Source organism: Sturnus vulgaris, chromosome 10 (assembly GCF_052056855.1).
Source record: "Sturnus vulgaris isolate bStuVul1 chromosome 10, bStuVul1.hap1, whole genome shotgun sequence".
In the NCBI taxonomy this organism is placed as follows: Eukaryota; Metazoa; Chordata; class Aves; order Passeriformes; family Sturnidae; genus Sturnus; species Sturnus vulgaris.
Genome location: NC_142252.1, coordinates 23,399,243 through 23,417,998, shown reverse-complemented (window position 1 = coordinate 23,417,998; position 18,756 = coordinate 23,399,243). Strand labels below are relative to the sequence as shown.

Below are 18,756 nucleotides of genomic sequence, written 5' to 3'. Positions count from 1 at the left end.
TATTATGCTTCAATATTATTATTGAGAGTTTTATTCACAAACACTTTTCGTTTTCCTGTATTTCCTGAGATGCTCCCATGTTAAAAATTACCTCACTTTTAATATTGCAGTGGATACTTAAATTTTGTCCTTTTTTTCCAAGCTTTATCTTTTAAAGAACAGCTCAAAGATTTGTCATCTGGCTGATGCAATAAAGCTGAATAGATACGAATACGCTCCTGATTTTTTTTTTTTTTTTCTCCAGCAGCACTTGTAGCAAATCTTCCTTTCCAAGGTCAGTTCCCTCTTTCTTTAGGCACCCAAACCTTGTGAAACTGCTCTTAACAGACCCTGATGTGGGGTTTTGGTTGCTTTTCTCTTTTTTCCAGCGTGGTTTTTTTTTGGGGCTTATCCACTTGAGGATGTGAAATCCATCCTAAGGCACAGCAAGGACTGAACCTGCCCTGCAGGGAGAGGGTTAAACTGCTCCCAAATGTTCCCTGCCCGCTCCGGGTGTTTCTCTGGCTCCAGGTGGTTTCATCCTTTCCCTTTGGTGTGTTTTTGTTTGAACGGAAGGTCAGGGAGCCTCTGGTGTCCCAGCAGAGCAGGAGGGAGCTGCAGTGACATCCACAAAGGCCACCTGAAAAGGAACTTCTGACAGCAACAAAGGGAACTGCAAGGACCCAGAGCTTTAAGCCACAAGCCTTTGGAAACAAGAGGTCAGCTGAAGGTTTCAAATTGTGTGTGGTTTTCTCCTGGCTTTGATGGAAAGTTCTTTTTGAGCCCGGCTGGAAGAAAGGGTTTGTGGGGGTGAGGGTTTGCAGCAGGGCTGGTTTTTCTGCCTTCCCATCAGGATTGCACACTCTGCAGCAGCCCCAGCCTTTCACCTGGCAGCTCAGAAGTCTGTGCAGGGGAGAGTAAATCATCCCCTCCGATGACAAATGCACTGTGTGGGTGAAGTGCACGCACAGAAAATTAATTATAGCAACTCCACCTCTGAGGATTTCCTCCTTCCCAGCTCATCCAGCCCACGGAAGGCTCAGGTGGAGCTGCCTGGGATTTTGGGGAGCTCCACACGGTGCTCTGAGCACAGAAAATTGTGGAGAGGTGAGGTTTACCTGGGGCTGGGCACCTGAGGGGACTCCACAGCACTTGGGAAACACGTTGGACCTGGAGGGACACGGCCAAACAGTGCCTCTGTTTATTAAAAAATTCAAATGCTGGGGTCACGGAATGCTCTGGGTTGGAAGGGATGTTAAAGGTCTCGTTCCAACCCCCTGCCAGGATTTCTTTCCACTGGTTTCAGGTTTCTGATGAACTCGTTCATGTTCTGGTGAACAAAGGTGAGATGCATCCAGGTTTTCAGCCCTCATTTAGATTTAGTCAAATTTTTAGCAGTTTCACGGATTTTTTTCCTCTTTTTCACGCCCCGTTTTCCTCCTGGACTCGTGTGCTCAGCTGAAGTTCATGAAGCTTTGTGAGGACATAGACATAGAAGCTGTAGAAATTTTTTAAAAAATCATTAATTATTCATTTTAAGCAGAAAAAAAACCCCCATAATCTGAATAAATAACCACCCCCTGCCATGGGCAGGGACACCTCCCACTCTCCAGGGGGCTCCAAGCCCTGTCCAGCCTGGCCTTGGACACTTTCAGGGATGGGCACCTTGTGCCAGCCCCTCCCCACCCTCACAGGGAACAATTTCCTCCTAATATCCCATCCAGCCCTGCTCTCTTTCACTTTGAAGCCATTCTCACTTATCCTGTCATGTAAAAAAAAAAAAAAAAAAAAAAAAAAAAAAAATCCGTGGGCCATTTGCAATTTCCATTTCTTTACCTTTTCTCCCTTATTTTTTTTGGCAGCGCTGTTGCAGAAGGGTGATACTCTGACATTCTGCAAAGGACAGCAATTGGATTTTTTGCTGCTTCCAAATTGATTTGGGTTTCAAACATGACTCAACAGACATACAAATCTTACTTAAACTTGGCAGATCCAGAATAAAATGTATCAGTTGATACAGAGTGACATTTTTAACTGAGATGTTTGATTTGCAGAAATGTTCTCAGTTTCAGCTTTTTTTTCCCCCCTCATGAACAGTAAAAGGAGAAGTTTTTGACGTGTCCTTACATATCTGAGTGGCCAACGATTGCCTTGATTGCTCTATCAGAGCAATAGTTGACATAATTAAATAATGAGGCTTTAAATGTTTATATTTTATAAATGCAAGGACAAGGCTTTAATTATTAAATCCAAATCAATAAAGAAGAGTATCTGCATTACAAAATTCTGAAGGCTGGTAATGTTCCTGGAATGAGGCCGGACTTGACTGAAACACAAAACTGAGAGAAACTGTGAAATATTTTATCAAATAATTTCATTAAAACCATGTGGACCAAGAGCTGATTGCTTTGAAGCAGTGCAAGGTAAGCAAGGTTATCCCAAAATCCATTCAGACTTCTAAATCCATTCTGTTCACTGCCTCAGAATCCTGGAATGCTTTGGGTGGGAAGGGAATATTCAAGGGGATATTAAATCCCACTCCAAGCCCCAATGTCCAGCCTGGCCTGGGATATTTCCAGGATTGGGCCATTTTTGCCCCTTTCTGGACAAACCACTCCACTTTTTTTCCCACCCTCAAAGATTTGGTTTTTATTTTATCCAAAGTCAAGGCTATGGAGTCACCACTGATGCTTTTTGTGATGGCTTTCTGCTCTGTGCTGAATTTATAAATTTTAATTAGTGGAGTTCAGAACAGTTGCAGCAGCACAGATCCATAACCCTGCTGAGGCTGATCAATGTCTGGGGGTGGTGGGAGGGGTGGGTTCAGTCCTCCACCAGCTTGGGGAAAATAAAATGTAAATCCATACATCAGCACCAGAAATCTTGAGGAGAACTCGGTGTTTTTAATGTCTAAAAGCCCCCAAACCGTATGAATGAGCAGCAATGACCTGGTTTCATGAAAAAAAAAAATTAAAATAAAAATTGTCCAGAAAAACCTACTCGAGCTGTTTTAATTGATTGTTCAGTCACCTGCAAATGATGCCCCTGGCTATGAAATGCAAATTGGCCTCAAAATATTCTTGTTCCTGTGAGGAGGACGAGCTCTGGTGTATTTGGAATCCCAATCAGCCTGGCTTGAGGAGCATCTCCTCTGCACTGACTTATTTATACAGTTTCAATGTATAGACTATTGTATAAACTGGATATTTTAAATGTAGATGTAGCATCTTTTTGTCTCATCCCCTTGGTGTCCATGGCAGGAAAACTGTGAAACCAGAGACAGGATTCTGCCATGATTTATTTTCCAGATTGGCCCCTCAAATCCTGGGATATTTGCTTCATGCTTGAGCTTTTGGGTTATTTTCTCCAACCATATTTTAAGTTATCCAAATGATGATGTTTTTCTTTCTTCCTTTGAGAGACAATCTGATCCTATAATCTAATTTCACCATCTAATGTGTCACTGTCAAGGAGATATTTCCCTTTAAGCTGTGCTCCCTTACGTTACCCTACATCATTTTTCTCCACTTCAGCTCATTCATCAAACATTTATATGCAGTTTATGCACCTATTTACTCATTACTTCACCCAATTTTACACCCTTAACTCATCCTTCAGTCTTCAAGTATTTACCCTAAAGGTTTATTGCAGCTCAGAATGTGATTTGATTGCTTGTGAAGAAGAAAGATTAATTTTTTCCGATTTATGTCACTGTAACAATATTAGAACATTACCTGTCTTATTTATCCAGTGTCAGTGCATGGAGAATTATGAAAAAAGTACAAAAATTCATCTCCTGGGCTTGTGTTGCACTTTGGGCAGAAGTTGGTAATCTGAAGTGACATCCAGCTGAAAAACAGCAAAGAGCAGTGGGCCAGAATTGCAAAATCCTCTTTCCTTCTTTGTCCTCTGCTTCTTGGAGAGGCAGAGAATTCATTCTGGTCTGTGGGGCAGAACCCAAAAAGTTTGTAAATGTGGATTTCTGAGTAGAGGTGTGTGTGGACATGTGGATGGTAAAGGGAATTGGTGCTGCTTTGAGAGAACGAGTCAAGCCCAACCAGAAAATAACAATAATCCCTGTTTTCCCCATCTTTGACTTAATATTCCTGCATTCCTTTTGCTCCACCTGGGAAAAGAGACCCATTGTGTATTTTGTTACTTTAGAGCTGCTCAAAGTGTGAATCCTCTGTGCCCCTGCCCTATCCCAGCCCTATTAGAGGAAATCTTTGTTATTGACCCCAGCAGCGTGTGAGCTGCCACAGGGCCATGCTGAGCAGCCCAATTTATTGATTTAATTCACGCTGAGCAGCCCAATTTATTGATATTATTCCCACTGGGCAGCCCAATTTATTGATATTATTCCCACTGGGCAGCCCAATTTATTGATATCATTCATGCTCCTGAGCCAGGGCCATCCTGAGCAGCTCTGTGCTGAAGGAGGTGTGTCCAACCCTCAGATCTGCTGCTCTGGGGTGTGCTCAGGCAAGGGAAAATGGGATTTCTTTGGAACTCTGCAAATCTTTATTCCTGGCTGGGAACAAGTGTTTGGGGGGAGTGGAGTGTGTGGGCCATCTGCCAGCGTTGGATGTGTTGCTGAAACCCCAGCCTGAGTCTCTGGGGATGAAGGGAGGGAGTTTCTGTCAGCTCTTTCTAATTCCAAATCATATTTTTTTTTTTCAGGCATGAGGCAGTTTTAATATTTGCCCAAGAATATCTGGTAGCAGGAGCTGGTAAGTGCATTGTGGGGCCATGAAACATCTTAATTTTTCAGGCAAAGGGAGATGCTTTCTCCCACAGGTGTTGTCTCTTTGCTGGGTTTCCCTTCCCACTTGTGTTATTCCACATTTTTTACCTCTGCCAGGATCCAGCAGCTCCCAGAGCCTTTTCCAGCCTCCAGCTCTGTTGGATCCCAGAAATCTGAGATTTTTGAGTTTTCTCTGCTTTCTGGCACTGACCCCCAGGAGAACACTGCTTTGGACATGAGGCCTTGGAGAAGCTTCCAAATCTGAGTGCTGGAGTTAAAATCACGGGTGTGTGGTTAAATAGAAATGTGTGATTGCACATGGTGTGAAGGGTTTTAAATGTGGGGTTTTTATAATATAGAAATAGGGATGGGACAAGATGGGGGATTTTGGGGGTTGTCTCTTTCTGTCTCTTCCTTCTCCATGATTTCAGGCAGTTTTTGGTTGGACAGTCAGTGCTGCCCTGAGGGTCACAGGAGTTTGGTTATTGGGTCAAAAGTATCAATAATAGAGGTGTTAATTCTCTATTGGACTGTTTGGCTTTCAAAGACCTTGGAACCAGCTGGATCCGGCTCCATTTTGCTCACTTGGTAAAAGTGTTGCTGAACTCTCTGTACTTTAGATAAAATTTAATGAACAACCAAGCCCCAAACACGAGAAAATTCATCTCCTTTGTGTTTTTAATCCTGACCCTGAGTGAAGACAGAAGAAAATGAAGACAAGCCACAAACCAAGTGATGTAAAACACCCCCCTTCACACAGCTCCTTTCAAACCCTGCAGCAGCCCAAGACTTTTGGGTGACTTTTGTCACCATCCCCGAGGTGCCAAACCCATCCCACCCCTCCAGCAAAGGCACCAACCTCCTCCTCAAACAGAATTATTTCCTCCCACAAACAACCGAGGGAACAAATGCTTGAATTCACAATCAAAGAAAAAAAAAACCAAAAAACCACAGAGAGTAAAATCAATTTGCAATGACCACTCTCATGAGAACTCTAGAACTCTGGCAAGGTGTTCCCTGTATTTATTTATCTTTCTTCATTCCTCCTTGCAGCTGTTGCATGTTCTCGTTGTCTCAGTGGTTTTCCTGCCTCGGTTCAGGTTTGTGTTGCAGTTGTTCCCCGTGGTTTTTGGGTTTTTTTTTCTTCTCTTTTCTCTGCAGTTCCTCGTGCTGAAAAAAGCCTCACCTGCTGCTCTGTGCTCACTCACCTGGGCTGGATGGGGAGAAATAAGGTTAAAAAAAGGGAAATGTTGTAAAACTTGACAGATGTGGTAGTAAAGCATCACCCCTGACAGCTGGATTTCAAATCTGGACAGTGCTTTGATTTATTTACTTATTTATGTGTTGATTTTCAAACCAGGAACTGCCCTGCCAAGCTCCCAGCTGACTAAAACTGTGACTTTCCCTTCCCCAAACCAGTAAATAAAAAGGAGAATGTGGTGTCAGCACTGTCAGTCTTGTCCTATATAAATTTTAACATCATATTTAAAGGAAAAAAGCCAAGAAGGATGCAGGTCTTTATGTTAAAAAGGGTGAGTTTAATTTCATGTGGTTTTTTTCCCCCACAGGAAAAGTTGTTGAGGAGAAAGAACATTGTGGGGTTGAACAGAGGAACATTATTCAGGGATGGAAAAGTAGATTTCAGGTGAATTTATTCCCTCATTTTATTTATTTAGAAGAGGATGAATTAAGCCTACCACAGAATGTTGGCCACAAACATTTTTCTGGGACATTTTTGGAAAAAGAAAAGAATTTTGAAAGTAAGTGAGAACAAATTGTAGCTATAGTTTAGTTTTTCTGTCTTTTAGAGGAGACTGTACAAGAAATAAACATGTTTAAACAATTTCCAAGGTAGTCAAGTAAAAGTTCAAAGATTCAGAAATAACTGAGCTCCTTTTACAAATTTGCACTTTTAGTTCAGATTTTTCATTTGTTTGGGTTAAAATAGCCTTAAAGTTGTTCCTTTAGTACAAAGCTTTTTATATATCTATAGGTAAGATCTTTATCTTCTCAATTTGGAGGTTTTGATCCCTTGTAAAACACTGGCTATAAATGAGAAAATATGGTCTTTTCAATGGTGACCTGGGAAGGGAACTTTAAAATGCTCTGTTAAACTTCTGAGCCTGAAATTTCTGAAAAGAAAGATAAATAAGAGAGCTGGGGAGTGCAAATAAAAGAGTGAGAGGTTCATGGCTGCCAGGAATGCTGAATGCATTTCAGGTTGGAGGGAAGGAAAGACAATAAAACACCAGGCTGCAAATCCATGAAGGGATTTCATGGAAATACAGGGACTAATTGTTCAAATGTAAAATGAAGGAGTTGTGGGGATGAATCCCAGAATTCCAGACTGGTTTGGGTTGGGAGGGACATTAAAACCATCCAGTGCCACCCCCTGTCATGGCAGGGACACCTCCCACTGTCCCAGGGTGCTCCAATCCCAATCCAACCTGGCCAGGGATCCACAGCAAATCTGGGAATTCCAGCCCAGCCCCTCCTCACCCTCACAGCCAGGAATTCCTTCCCAATATCCCAGGGAATTTTCCACTAGATCATGAGCCAGCAGAAAATGAGAGACTTTGAGGACTGCCTTCAGTTACCCAGAGTTTGGTGTACGAGGATGCCTTTGGTTAATTGATTTTTCTGATGGTGTTTTATTGTTCGTGGATAAGTGGGAATTGTGGGGGTGTGAGCTGGGCTTTGCACACTCATTAGTGATTTGTCATCAGTCTCATTTGTTTTCCCTCAGAGCCAGGATTATCAGAAAGGTGATTGAGGTGATTCTTGTGTTCAGACTGGGATGTAATTAGATCAGGTCACATTTCAAGGTATAGAAATTATTTTTTAGAAGCAATGGTTGCAAAAATTAAAATGTTTTGGTTTTGAGCCTTTAAATGAATTTTTAATATTACATCTCTTTAATTAAGAGACAGAAAAATAGGAATTCTTCAGGGGAAAGCAAGAAGATACGGTTTGATATTTTAAAAATGCTCCAAAATTTAGAAAGCTTGATAAAGTAATAAAGCAGAAAATATATTCCCTCTGTTCCCATTTATTTTCTTTATCTTCCACAATCCTGGGAACCTGCAAAGTTTCCAGGGGAGGTGGAGGAACAGTGACCAAATTTTTCCTGGTTACCTGCAGTGCCTCAGCAGTGATCCATGGCCCTGGGGATGTGTAAATCCCACACTGGGAACAATAAAAGCTGCAGGATAACTCACTTAAAAGTTACTTTGTGGAAATGATGACTGCTGAGTCTGGCAGCAATATTCACATGAATTGTCTCTTGACTTAGATTGAGACAATTAAAGCTACTTAATTAGTGCAGTTAGTAATCATCTGCTAAAATTACACAATTCTTTTGTGCCTGGGTTTGTCTGTTTTAATAACATTTTAAAACCGTTTTAAAAAACGACCCTGTGCAGATGAATTTGGTTAAGCATTTTCTTTTGCACTAAAGGATAATTTTAAAATGCTTTAATATATGAGACTTCTTTCAGCAATATAATTCCGATTTTTCTACATTTTTATTGTTCTTGCTTTGATTTCTTGTTACCCCTCACAGTTAAATCTTCTAAACTCTGAGACTTGCATCCATTTTCCTTGGCTTTTTTTGTTTGCTTTCCCAATTAATTTATTAATCATGAAAGGCCATCCACTTTCCTTATGGGAAATGCCATTTAATGCATAGCCTGAGCTCTTTGGTTGCACTTTGATTTTGGAATAATCTGTTCTCTCTTGGAAGGGACAAGGCAAACTCGTAGACCCAAATTTAACATAAATATTGGGGGGAAAAAGGCAGTGGGAGAAGCAGAGCCTGTAAATTCCCTCTGGAAGAGCCAAACCAAAGGGACAAGAGGCTCCAGACTGCCCGGGAAATGGATGGGAGGGATTGGAATCATTACAGGAAACAAAATCCTGTAACAAAACTTTGGGCTGTTGATCCCTCTGAATTCTACAAACATCACAAAACGTTTCCTCCCGGTTCTGTCATTGTCTCCAGGTGAAATGTTTGTTCCCAGGGTGGCACCTGGGACATCCCCCTGGGCAGTTTTTCCCTGCTCAGGAGCCGATTCCAGCACACAAAGCACTGGGATGGACGTGGCTCGTGTGGAACCCCGGAGATTTTTCTGCCATGACAAATCCCCCCTCATTTTGACTTGCTCTTATTTGTCCAGCAAGTGGGAATCCAAAATCTTGGGAGAATTATTTTCAAGCCAAGCGTCTGTTTTGCCAGTATTGAAACAAAACAAAAAACAAACAAACAAACAAAACAAACAAACAAACAAACAAACAAACAAAAAAAACCCCAAACAAAAACCAAACAAACGAGGGGAAAAGCAGAGATATTATCCTGTGACAATGCATCCTTTTGTACCTGAGAGGCATCGATTCACAGCAGAGCCATTTGCAGCTCTTCACACGCCTCAAAAATTGTTTACAAGAATCAGAAACCACTGCCAGGCTGCTCTGTGAAATCCTGAGGAATTCTTTTTTCCCCCCCTTCCCTTATAAAAATCATTCCATATTCAGGATGGGGTGGGTGGAAGGTGGCTTTGAACAATCTCCGTGTCCCTGCTCTGCAGGTCCTGTCAATAAAACCAGAGCAGATTTATGGAGTGACTGCACAGCCCAGGAAAGGACTGGAATGCTCAACAGGGAATGAGTGAGATCACCAGAAATGAGCCCAGGAACATCCAGAGCTCACAGGAGAGGACACAGAAGGTGCTCCAAAGGGTGATAGGACAACGGGGAACAGCCTTTAAATGTAGGAGGGGAGATTTTGAATGGATTTTGGGAAGGAATTCCCCCCTGGGAGGGCGGGGAGACACCTGGCCCTGGATCCCTGGCAGTGCCCAAGGCCAGGTTGGACATTGGGGTTGGAGCACCTGGGATGGTGGGAGGGGTCCCTGCCATGGCAGGGCTGGAATTGGATGATTCTAAGATCCTTTCCAACCCAAACCTTCTGTGATTTTGTGATTCTCTGTCCTTCAGGGAGGAGTTTTGCTTCCCAGAGCTCCCATCGTGTTCAGTGTCAATTAAAACTGAGACCTTTAAATCTTTCCCTGGGTGTGGAATTGTCTCCAGCTGGGGGGATCCAGAGGAGCCAGGTGGAGTCAATGAGGGATTTCAGATTTCTTTGGTCTTCAAATCCTACATCTGAATTTAAGTTCAGATTCATTCATAGACACATCCCAAACGAAATGTGGTTTAAATGAATCCATTTGCTCTCTAAACCGGATTTTTTTGGGGGGGGGATTTCAGTTTTTCTCAGTTTTAAATAATACAGAACCATACAGAACGTGCCCCTTATGTTTCATTGGCTTTTTTCCATGCACATGCATGGCCTTGACCCTGGAGAAAATGCCAGCAAATATTTAATAAATCCACAGGCCAGCCTGAACTGTAAGAATTGTTCCAATACGTGGATCAATAGCATGTATTGGAACGCTGTTATTAAATAGAGAGCTGCCTCAGTAATGAAAAAAAACACATCAGCTTTCAATGAAAAGCTGTTTTTTAGAGGCAGAGTGAGCCATAGATCAAGCTTTGACAAATTCTGCTGCTGTTGAATAGATTAACTTCTTGCTATCAGCCCCTGTTCCACCTGTAAGAGAGAAAAGAAAGGAGTTTGTGCTACAGAGACAAATTTAAAAGGAGGTGAAGGAAGGCACAGCTCCAAACAGCAATGTTTTGATTCAGAGGCTTAAACACTGGTGCATCATAAATTGTAAAATGTGTTTATTTCTACTCAGTGATAATTCCTGTTTTAGGAGAAAAAGGCTTTCTTTTATGTTTCTGACAAGCTGGAAAGAAAAAAGTCAAATCCTGCTGTCTTTTTGCTGACAAAATTCCATTAATTTGCAATTCTGTGCAATTTCGTTTCTTCGCAAATAGAAAACAAATGGTAAAATATTAAAATTTGAAATTTCAGTGCCTCTCCTGCTGCTCTATCACAAGGGCACACGGTTGTGGAGCCTTCAGCTGACACATGGATCTTCTGGGGATTTGAGGGAAAAACTGGAAGTGAGAGACTCTGGCAGAGCCCAGAGGGATCCACAAACTCTGGAGTGGGACTGAAACTCCAATTTTTGTGTTTTTCTTCATAGAATCCCAGAATGGTTTGGGTGGGAAGGGACCTTAAATCTCATTCCACCCCCAGGGACCCCTCCCACCATCCCAGGGGGCTCCAACCCCAATGTCCAGCCTGGCCTTGGGCACTGCCAGGGATCCAGGGGCAGCCACAGCAAATCTGGGAATTCCATCCCAGCCAGGAATTCCCAATTCCCAATATCCCACCCATCCCTGCCCTCTGGCACTGGAAGCCATTCCCTGTGTGCTGTCCCCCCATCCTTTGGGAATTTTTTTCTCTCCATCTTTCCTGCAGCTCCTTCAGCCCCTGCAAGGCCAGAATTTGGTTATCCCGAATCTTCTCCTCTCCAGGTGAACAATCCCAGCTGTGCCAAACTTCCCTCCCATCCCTCTGCTCATCCTGGAGCCTCTCCAGCAGCTCCAGCTCCTCCCCGTGCCTGCTGTGCAGGTGAGAGGGAAGTGGGGGGGGGGTGTCTCAAAAATCAATTATCAAATTTCATCAATTATCAAAAACATTTCGAAGTTTGGTTGCCCTGGGTGGTGCCTTCCTGCCCACTTGGCAAAAGGAAAAGCAGATTTTGGGATGTCAACCTGCAAAATGCTGCGTGCTGCCAGTCCTGCTGCAGGTGATGTCACACCCCGGGACAATGAGTCCCCAATAACACCTGATATGAAATTATTCATGCACTCCTGCGTGATCCCATTGTCAGTGACCTCCGGGGGGCTCTGGCTGCTCCTCTGTGCTGCCTCCCTGCTCTGTCACCGTGACACTCCCCAAGCGTCCCCTGGCAAGCAGGGCAGCACCGAATGTTCTCTGGGAGGCAATTTCCCCTCCACAGGTGAAATAATTCGCTTTTTTTTTTTCCAGTAGTTTCCTGATGTGTCCACAGCGAGATCAGTTAGAATTCCTCCTGTCCCTCTGTCCATCAGCTGTGGAAAATGGAATTATCTTTGTGCCTCTCTTTTGAAAATTTGGCCATCAGTCAGTGGTGTTTCCAGAAATCCAACTTCAGGAGTCCCCAGAGTGCAGCAGCTAAGCACAGGTAGCCAAAATATTCCCCAAAATGGGAAATATGGTGCTAAGATTATGTCAACGAATCCAGGACAGAGGATAACTCTTCCTCTAGAGTGTTATATAAGCAGCCATGAAAACCTTGGAAACACAAGATATGTGAAATCTCATTTGATAGAGATGATTTGTGCTAAAGCAATTTCTCCCAAAGAAATGTGGATCAAGTTTGCCAACTGTGATTTGAAAGAAGAAATATATATATTGATTTTTTTTTCTGTCTTTTTTTAAAAAAATATCTATTTATTTATTTATTTATTTATTTGGCCCACACAGGATGGATTTTATTCCAGAGCAGGGAAGAGGAAAGGGAATAAAATACTCAATTCTTCTCCCAGAGTTCCTCGAAATTCCCTATAAGAAGAGATGTTCCATTCCATAGATGTGACATCCCCACACACCTCCAAATGCTTTATTTCTATATTTATATTGTAGGTTATGAATTATTTTTTAATATACACTAAATTTAAGAGGAATTTAGCAAATTTTGGCAAGATGTTCTCAAAGCTGACTCCTCCCTTCAGGACTTCGTGGCTTTATTTGAATTAATAAAGTTATTAATTTACAACACCATGAAAATATTTGACAAAAACCCCCAAAACACTGAATAATGCTTCTCCTTAATATCATTTTCCTGTATTTTCCAACAGCTGGAGATGGGAACACTTCTGGAGTGGTGATTCCCAAATTTTGACTGCATGAAACAGTGGAAAATAAAAAGTTTCTCACAGGTTTTGTGATTCTCACTGGAGTCAGAAGAAGCCACAGAGCTAAAAGTGAGTATTTTCCTTTGTGGGACATGGGAATAAAATTTCTAAACCAGAATTTTTTTGGAAACTGTTGTGATCTGAAGTTGTTCAGGGCACAGTGCTGCTGAGTTTTGTCCTTGTAATCTGTTTTGTTTTTTTTTTTAATGACACAACTTTGGAGCCTCGTGAGCTTCCCGTTGTCACCGAGTCCAAGGAAGATTTGAAAAAGCTGGATGGGGTGACCAGGGAAGGATTCATGGACCAGGAAGCCCATGGGAAATCTCTGGCTGTTTTATTCCAATATTTATTATTTATTTTAAATGTTCATTCTGTACCTCCTCACAAAGGTGGTGTCCACCACTCCACGGTGTTTTCTTTCTTTCTTTCTAATTATATATTAATGAGAAGGAATTGATATGAATTCATTTTCTGCACTGTAACTTATGATATTGTTGTTTCTTCCTGTCCTTTTCTGCTGTTCTCTGTGGAAATCAGTGCTAAAAACAAACAAACATTTTCAGCTCTTCCTAGAAAATTCTCTTTAAAGTTTGAGTGCTCTTCCCCACATCACGCCTGTTAATCCAGGGACACAAACCCTTCATTGTTCTCCTTGGATGTTGAAGTTTAAGTTTAAAAACAATGGTTCTGTTTGAAATCAGAGTCAAATATTTCTATTTTCAATCTAAATCAAAAAGATTTTTCCTGCTATTCAAAGTCTAAAGAAAAATCCTCTTTATGGTGTTTTGCAGACGCCACTGAAGCCTGAATCCCTCCCTGAATTTGCAGCTGGAAACTCCCCAGGTGTCTCTGTTACAGGACAGACAAACACAGGCTGAGGGGCTGTGTCCCTGCCACTTTCTCATGGTATTTTTCCCCTCTATTTGGATTCCATGATATGATACATGAAGCGAAATCAATAATTCTCACTTTTCGGGTTAAGGGCACAGCTGAATAAATAATTCATAAGTCATTGGATCAATGTGGTTTCAGAGAACATCCACCAGCAGAGAGCAGTTTTCTCAGATACCCCCATTATTTGAAATTATCTGACAATTGTCTGGGGTAAATTTTCAAGTCCTTCTATTGACCAGAACTAATTTGAAATAAGCGCTCGCTGTTTGTGCTCTGCTACTTCTTTGTGACCTGCCAGCTCTGAGTCACCTTGTGCTGCCTGATTGGATCAGCAGCAAATCCTTGATGAAAAAGCCTTAAAAAAAAAATAGAATTCCACACTGGTTTGGGTTGGAAGGGACATTAAAACCTTTCTGTCATGGGTTGGAGCACCCATAGGTGCTCCAGCCTGGCCTTGGACACTTCCAGGGATGGGACAACCACAACCTTGATCCTTGAGTGGAAGAAATATCCATGCCATTAGGGAAAGTGCAGAACTTTCCCAGTGATATTTTTTTTTTTTTAAGGCTAGATTGTGTGGAGTTGTAATCTGCTCTCCTTCCCGTGTTTTATTGGCACTGTGGAAACAATGGCTGCAAAGGCATTCATCTTCCTGCAGCCTCTTTTTAAGGATTCACTCTGGGATGTGTTACACATTTATCTGCCAGGCCCACGGGGCTGCTCTGAGCGCTCTCAGGAATCGATGGAACAATTCCAGGCGTTTTCAGGGGAAGTGGAAATGGATCAAAGGGATGTTGGGACACGTTCGAGTGGCAGAGATTTCCTGCAAGGTAAAGTTCAGCACTGTGTCCGTGCCGGTGGGTGGCAGAAATCAAAATGTTTTAATTCAGAAATTGGATGCAAAGGTGGAAGATCGGTAAAAAGAGACATTAATCCAAACTTTTCTGATATTCAGGCTTCACTTGCTGTTTCCATGGTAGGTTTCCAGTATCTGCTTCCACACATGAGCCTTGTCCATATCACATCTGTTGTGATAAGGGTTATCTTACCTGCTGAAAAACCAGCTGATAATGCCTTTCCCAGTCCATTTTATGGAGCATGGAATTTAGTCTTATGAATTTCTCAGCCAGCTTTTCTATTTTAAATTGTTTCAGCTATAGGTTGGTTTGTTTCTAGTGTTATTAACAGCACTCACATCTCTAAAATCTTATTTTTGTCATTTATTCTTCCAGGTCTGACTCCTGCCAGGATCACACTGGGACAACAGCTCCCATGCAGCTAAAAATACTCAGTCATGGAATCAGTCTTCTTTGCTCATGTGCAAATCTACTTTTTAAACTTCTCCCAAAACTCTTAAAATCTGTTTTTGTTACAGCATTTACATGTAAAAGAGGAGCCAGGGTGCTGATGCACTCTGGGCACTTCATTATCCTTCTGACCCTTATTTTCTTGCTTTTTATACTCTTATCATGTATTTTGTCTTCAATTTTTGAGGCAAATTCCTGGCTGGGGAGCTTCCCTAGGAAGAGATGTAATTCCTCATGTCCTTAGTCCATGAACAAAGCTGCAGGCACTGTATTTATACAGATTATAACTGATTTTATATGTCCTTATGTAATGCATTCTAACAGATTTAAACTTCTGTAACTTCTGTATGGGAGATTCATCATCAAATCCTATTTGTTTTTCAGATTTTGGTTCTAATTCCCATGAATCCCTTTACAAATGTCCTTTTCTTCACGGAATAATGTCAAACATTTTTTTCTGATTGCTTGGGCATTGTTTCTCCAGGAACATGCTGGATTCCTCTGAGGTGGGATTTGTCAAGTTCTTACATCTCCTTTTCTGGTCGTGACTGAGAGTATTACAAGTGTCTGGATTTTTGGATACTTTGTCCTGAAATCTTTCCTTATTAACAAACTCAGGGAGGTTTTGCTAAGTAGGCTGGGATAGATGATAACTGATTTTGAATTCCTGAGTGCACTGAAATCTTGGATATCTCTATCCACAAATAGTTTTGTCAGTTATTTTAGGAGAAAAAAATTATTTTTAAAGCAAAGCCATGATGGTCAAGCTTTAAGACATCCCAATGCAACAGCAAAAAGTTATTTTGGGAGAATATTGGATTGCCTGTTTGAAATAATTAATAAATCCTTGGAAAACTGTTGGTATAATGAGTTTGCAGCCACTCTTGGAAGATTGTGCTGCTCTAACTGCCCAGCGAGGGATCTGCTCTGTAAATAAGATTTTACCATTCCTACATCTCCATTTCCAGCCTATAAAATCGAGGCTTCCCATGGAGGAATGGCCCAGTTATCAACAGCTTCATTTTGCATAATTGGGTTCTCTGGTGCTGCAATAAGAATTCCCATTAAATCCTAACCAGGCTGATGGAGCACAGGAGTGAGAGTGGAGAGCAGCAGTGAATCCTGGAGCACTGACATCCCCAAAAGCACCTCTGTGCAGCTGGCCAGCACTGGGACAGTGGGAAATGTTCCCACTGTGATGTTTGGTGTGTGGATTTTAGTCCTGCACTGATGCAAAGCCACTAAAAAGTGAAGTTCTCCATGTGGGATGTGGGAATTAGAGCAATATCCATAACCACTGAGTTAAACCAACTGCTTGGATAGTCAGGAGTGAATTTTGAATTTGAAGGGTGAACTGTTTTTTGGTCGACAGTTTCTTACTGGTTTAGGACTAGGTGTAAAACCAGTATGTTAAACCAGTATAATCCAAATGATCTGTGTTAAACTGGTTTTACTCCCTCTGCTGCCTGTTATGGCCATGTCCTATAATTATGGAACTCATCCCAACAATTAAATCATCCTTTCTTCCCCAGAGCATGCTGTGTTTATTGCAAACCTTCAGTTTCTCTGGTACTTTGAATATTTTTAACTTTTTCTTCAAATGCCCAAACAGTTTCAGAACAGATCATTCTATCTTCTCACTCTGCAACTGCAATGATATTTCAGAGAGCAGTAATAACCTACATTTTAGAGTTTATCCTTTTCCTCTCAGAAAACACGATTAAAACTCTGTTCTCTCAGTTCTGAAGACTTAATTTATTTGTCTTTCACAGGCAGATTATTTAAAGTCTTCTAATATTCAAGTGTAAATAATCAAACCTAAGGCCTATTTGCTGTAGATCTTAAAACAAAATCTCTGTTCTTTAAATCTTTGTTTCCAAAAGAGAAAAGAACCTTTGGCCAAGGAAAAAAAAAATTCAAAAAAAATGAAAAATCATTTACAGTTCATCTTTTGGATAAGACTATTACAAAGCTATTGGAAGCAAAAGCCAACCTACAAAAAATGCTCATTGTGTTTCCTCAGATATAGAAGAATGAATTACAGGATTTGAGTCTTATTTATTTTCCAGAACTGCTTAAGAACATTCAATCCTGTGTTCAAAAGTTGTCACTTGCTTCTTTGTTCACGGGTTTGTTGTTGAGGCACTTGGGGGCTTTGGCTGGGTGGGTTTTTTTTTTATTTAAACTTCAGCAAAGCAGGAGAGGAAAGTAGGGCACTGCAGCAGAGTGAGGGCCTTGGAGAGGAGAAAAGAACCCTCAGCCAGCAGGGATGGGGCAGGAACAGGGATGGGACAGGACAGGGATGGGACAGGGATGGGGATGGGACAGGGACAGGGATGGGACAGGGACAGGGATGGAGAAGGCACAGGGATGGGACAGGGACAGGGACAGGGATGGGACAGGGATGGGGATGGGACAGGGACAGGGATGGAGCAGGGACAGGGATGGAGAAAGGACAGGGATGGGACAGGACAGGGATGGAGCAGGGACAGGGATGGGACAGGGATGGAGAAAGGACAGGGATGGAGCAGGGACAGGGATGGGACAGGGACAGGGACAGGGATGGAGCAGGGACAGGGACAGGGATGGGACAGGGACAAGGATGGAACAGGGACAGGGATGGGACAGGGACAGGGATGGGACAGGGACAGGGATGGGACAGGGATGGAGCAGGGACAGGGATGGGACAGGGATGGGACAGGACATTGGTGTCATTCAGTGTTTGTAGACGGTTCAAACGTGCTCCTTCCACGCTGTGAAATGTTCTCCTCCTCCACTTTAGAGAAGAGAATTTAGGATTGCAGTGCTTGAACTTCCCTGGATCTGTGGGTTGTGGCCACCGTAATGTTTCAGAGAAGTCATTGAGGAACGCCGCTGAATATTTCTTTTCCATCTTGTTATTCCTTCCTTTTAAAATGTTTGTTTTCTTCAGAGAGGATGAAATCTTTGGAGAAGGGGAGTTTGTTATCACTCTTTAACCCTGTGAAAACACCTCCATTCTGAACAAAGCCACCCTGCCTTTGATGTCTGGGGAAAACAGGAGTGGGTGAGACACCGGACACTGCTCCCTTTGGAAGTGGGAATCCATCAAACAAAACCTTTGTTTGTTTTAAATTGTTTTAAATGCTGAAAACAGAGCAGGGCCCTGATAGGGCACATTGCTTTGTGGAATTAATTTGGGGAATTAATTCTCAGATCCTTGATGGGTGAGCAGAAATCCTTTCTTGGAATATTGCTGTGGAGATATTCACTTTTACCCCTCCACAGTGGAGGATTCTTGTCACAAGATTCCACATCCCTGATATTTGATAAAAACAGGGATGCTGTGAGTGCCCACAGATGAGGCAGCTCCAAAATGCTTTTTTTTGTGCACATCATTGTAAGAAGAAGTTTGAGGCTTTTTTCAAATATTTTATTTTTGAATCATGATTAAATTCTAGTCTGATCACAGAACATAAGGATGTTGTTGAAATAACCTATGGATAATGCAAGGATGCTCATCCAGGTGCTTTACATAGGTCTGGCTGTGCCATCTCTGGAATTTAATTTGAAATCTTTACCTAGAATTTTTTACAGTAATGTTAACTGTTACTATAAGCACAAACTAATTTCACAGACAGCAAGAAGTTTGGCTTCTCTATTTATTCCTTTTATCAAATGCAAAGTTTTTTTGAAATAATCTTAGAAATTCCTTGTGTGAAGTAGCTCCTGGCAAAGATAAAACAAAGGTGCAGTTCTGTTACATTTAACAAGCAGAGAAATGCTTTAGGAGTATAAAGAAATGATTCATGGATTTCTTATATTTTATTTTAAATGGGTCTAATTAGGAGGAGAAAGAACATACTGACACTTTTTTCTTTATATTAAGTAAAATTTTATTTTAAGTTTTAAAGGCTCATTTTCACGTGGAACTGGCTTTAAAATGATGTTTTTCCTTCCTCGAGTTTAATTGTTGCTCTATGAATA

General features: G+C 41.8%; 1 long non-coding RNA gene across 5 annotated transcripts; it reads left to right on the top strand.

The window, feature by feature from the left end:
- Positions 1 to 553: 553 nt before the first annotated feature.
- Positions 554 to 18,159, top strand: LOC148222712 (uncharacterized). Of its 5 annotated transcripts, none has more exons than XR_015805801.1 (8): positions 554 to 698; positions 1,842 to 4,709; positions 5,777 to 5,823; positions 9,307 to 9,445; positions 11,165 to 11,261; positions 12,533 to 12,658; positions 13,381 to 15,296; positions 17,723 to 18,159. It is a non-coding gene; the product is annotated as an uncharacterized LOC148222712 (long non-coding RNA). The 5 variants fall into 5 exon arrangements; XR_015805799.1 differs by lacking the exon at positions 17,723 to 18,159 and having other exon boundaries at positions 13,381 to 13,495; positions 14,191 to 17,051; XR_015805800.1 differs by lacking the exon at positions 17,723 to 18,159 and having other exon boundaries at positions 13,381 to 14,313; positions 14,716 to 17,051.
- Positions 18,160 to 18,756: the final 597 nt, after the last annotated feature.